We start from the raw sequence: 4,173 nt of genomic DNA on the forward strand, positions 1-4,173 counted from the left end.
GGTAGACGAATCCGAATTTCTTTAGGATTTACTAGATGTGTAGTGAAGTTTATCGAACTTCTGGTTATGAAATATCGAGCCCTAACGTGATAACTAGAAATTCTCTTTGGTTTAACCAAAATACATTCTATCGTACGTATCTTGTTGGTGCAATCAAAGCATTTTTCTCAGTGCGCAAAAAAGAAAAATAAATCTAAATAATCGAATAATAACCTGCGTACACGAGACTGCAATTAATTATAATAATCAAAGATTGAAGATAATCTACCATTATTTACGCTCGCGAACACTGGCACGTCGGAAAGGTTAAAGAATAGAAATCCGCTTCACTTTTAATTGCATTTCAATTACCTGCTGTACTCGCGAAACAGACGCACATTTTAACACTCACTTCGCGGATGCAACAAATTCTTTTCTAACGAACGGTTAATTTCTGTACGGCGATTTCAGCTCCCTGATATCTGCACGTCATTTTATATATGCGAAGCGATATTATAACTTTCTAGAGACAGCGTGGTAACATTTGTTAATGAGACGCTCCCGACACTGAAAAGTTAGATTCTACTGATAAACACTGATATACGCTTAATTAATATGCGCGTCATTTTCTTGAGATAAGATACGATTAAGCGATGTTTGCGAGACAAAACTTCCGTCGTGACATTTCACTCGTCGATTATATCTTTAATACAGCAGATTAAATCCATATGTATTAAGCTTGTCAAGGGCATATTGATTCCTTTATATCAAATTTCAGCAGGCAGACTTTGTAACAGCCTTTGTTGGTGCCTTTTGCTTTCGATCCTTTTGTATTACTTTTTCTCTCGCCGTATCTCTTTTGCAATACATTAAATTAAATTAAATTCTTATATCGAAATACGATATGCAAGTCCCGGTAAAGTCGGATTGCATCGCGAAACCAATATTCGGGAGATTAATGGAGACGGAAGTGAAAAGAGCGACATTTCGTATCGCGAGTCAGGTGATATTTTTGTGCGGCTGGTTTTTACAAATAAGGCGAATGAAATCGATATGGACATCGGCTCGCGTTTCTTTGGCAAGAATCCCATGGAACAGGTTCCGAAGGGAATTCCCCGTTTCGCCAGGTCAACGCCGAACCGGCAACCGGCAGTCGCCAGCTCGCGTCAATCGATGACGTTCGATTCGTTTTACAAGAACTTCCTAGGTTGCTCGTTGCAGCCCGTCTATTATAATTCATGACGTAAGCGAGCAATTTTTATAGACTTTACTCGTCACACTTGCCGACCGTTTGTTATCAGATTTTGTCCGTCACAATAATTCGACTGTCGTAGAATACCATATATTTGCCGTCGTTTCTCGACGATCCCGCAAAGAGCGAGAAACGTTACGATTTTCGCGTTACGTATCACCTTGACTATCCCCCTACATACTTGGAAGAGTGAACCTGTTCTACAGCGTAGCAAAAAGAAGCAGAGAACGGATTCTCTACGGATTAAACTCGTCAGATTAAAACAGATGCGTTGCAAACGTCGCGAGAGACAGAGAGAACAAAAAGAGAGATATATATATATATGTTGCTGCATATTACATAATTTGGAACGGGCCCGATCGCGAAGGCCGCGCGATGAACGCGTAAGGAATAACGGCAAATTGATGAACACGAAGCATTGTGTTCATGTGAGAGCAAGAGGCAAATTATCTACATTGCGCGGAGGCTTAGCCAAGCAACCAACCGCGCGACGGGCCATGGCCGCAAAATCCAAGGGCCATGGAAAGCAGATGCGCGCATAAGACACGCGTGGATGTAGAAATGTTACGAAACGGACCGACACATCCGCGCGTGGTACTTCCCTCCCGGTTTTCCTTCTCGCGAAAGAGCGTCAATTTTAATCACTACACGATTTTAATAATCTGCCCGTTTAGCATCTGCGTCAGACCGTCATTGCACGCTAACGGATATACGCTAGCACTTGGAGCGCACAAATTACGAATTTGACTTTACGTCACGTTCTAACCAAATTCTAATACTCGACGGACATTTTCCTTCCCTGTTATTGAAATCGAATATTTAATGTGTTACTATTCTACATTTTGATAAGCTACAGTGATAAAAATTTTACCGCTCGCAAATTTTACTAAGTTACGTCGCGGATATTTTTCTTTCTTGTTACTGAAAACCGGATACTTCAGGCATTAATTACTTATCTACATTTTGATGAGCTAGAATTTAGATTATGAGATAAAAACTTTACCACTCGCAAATTTTATTTAGCCACGAGCTAAAGTTAAACACAGAAAAGAGGAAATGAATATAGTGCTAGAATATAAAATACTTCCAAGATTAGATTAAGTTGTACGTGTGCATCCCTGTTTAAAATATTAGAATATGATCAGATTACATTAGATTAACTGCAATTTCAATGTAAATTAATAAGACTCTTGCCTGCAATCAAACGTAATCTGATCATGCATCTTCTATCTATTATTTTAAACAGGGACACGAGCAATGTAACATCTTCAACATTGACAATGTTCTTGAGACGATTACTAGTGCTTTCATTATAACATTAGTATTATATTACTATTAATTCTTAATGATTTCACAAGATTCACACCGCAAGTCTAAATTAATTTCTGCAGTCGCGTGTTTACCTGCAACCCAGGGTTGAGCCATCCAGTTGTGCCGCGTAGGAGACGATTTTTCGCGCGTATCCTCATCTATCTCGACGGATGAGAGTTTAGAGAAAGTTCACTACCAGTCCGGAGCATTTACGTATTTCGCCGACGAACGTAACGTTAACGAAAACAAAAAGCGCGAAACGGCATCACGCGACAAGGACGGGAAGGATATATTCCCCCCCTTACCCTCCCCCGACGCTGCGGCTGGCGTTACATTTGTCGTACGACGAATTTTTCAAGCGTGTTGATTGGCCGCAGGATAGAAAAGTTCCCGAGTACTTAGAAATTTTCTATCTTGTTAATCCTGCAGCCAATCGACACTCTTGAAAAATTTGTCGCGCGACAAATGTATAATAGCACCCTTAGGGCCCGAGCAGAATGGCTGTCTTGTATTCTCAAGACAATGTTTTGTTTTAAATCTTTCTCTTGAAGTAACGCACAATAACTGTCTTGTGTCTTAGGTGTAGTACAAAGAGACGATCATTCTGCTCAGGCCCTTATTCTTTTACTTCTCCGTAGATATAAATCCTTATCGTCGTGCATCCCGCGGCGACCTCCTCACCCAACAATTCGACGTTTATTCGGACGATTCGTCCCAGGTGGCGAACGAGCGTGTGATACTCCTAGTAGCGCAATATTGGGAAATAATATAAATCTAGTATTCCTGATATTAGTCCAATATTGTAAGATGGATGCCTTCTCTTATTTAGCCAATATGTTTATTCAGCAACATTGGTCTAATATTAATACAATATTAGACAAATATTCTTGTTACATTGTTAAATATTGGCCAATATACTTCCAATATAAATCTAATATTATATAATTATTATCGTGCAACATTTACTTGTATTCCATGGCCAATATTGGCTTTACGTTGGACAATATCGGCCAATGCATTTCTAATAAATATAACCAACATTGGACCAGTGTTTAGGCTACGTTCAGTAGGAAGAGCTGCTTTGCAACTGCGATTATTTCGATCGTTTTGCGTATCCGACTTCTGAACCTCACGTTTCGCGCACGTTGTCTTTTCTCTTCATCACCTATTGCGTCTTTTCGCGGTCTCGCGGTTTACGCTGCAGCTGTAATAGGCCCCTCGCACGTGTCGTTCGAAGAGAATGCAATTTGAATAAATGTAAAGTGTATAATTAGGAATTATCTCTCCGATAGTGGCCTGAAACGCGGGTATGATAACAACTCTTTTTACAGTCCTTCCTTTAAGTTTTTGAAAATATTTCCTTCAATGTTCATTTAAAATGTGTTCAAGCATATCGCTCTTTCTCGTTAGCTGAGATTTTGAACTTTTTCTTTAGTCTCTAGGGAAGAAGAAACGTAATTCAGACGAAAACTAGACGCGACAGATAAAGTGAAGAAAATTTCATACGAACGCACGCGCCTAACTATATTTCGCACACACATTTTGCGCGCGGAAATATTCGAAAAAGGGAGAGAGATACTCTCGATTGTCCATGACTTTAGGTTTATTTTTTGTTCCTGCACTGATGAACT

The 4,173-nt window shown here is 39.8% G+C and overlaps 1 protein-coding gene across 1 annotated transcript in view; it reads right to left on the reverse strand.

The window, feature by feature from the left end:
• Positions 1-631, reverse strand: part of LOC105564207 (laccase-1) — a 13,933-nt gene extending 13,302 nt beyond the window's left edge. The window contains exon 1 of the transcript XR_001009100.1: positions 352-631. The gene's annotated coding sequence lies outside the window, so the exon portion shown is untranslated. The remainder of the gene's footprint in view (positions 1-351) is intronic.
• Positions 632-4,173: the final 3,542 nt, after the last annotated feature.

This window comes from Vollenhovia emeryi, unplaced genomic scaffold (assembly GCF_000949405.1).
Source record: "Vollenhovia emeryi isolate VEMERY1.0 unplaced genomic scaffold, V.emery_V1.0 DF939167.1, whole genome shotgun sequence".
Taxonomy (NCBI): domain Eukaryota; kingdom Metazoa; phylum Arthropoda; class Insecta; order Hymenoptera; family Formicidae; genus Vollenhovia; species Vollenhovia emeryi.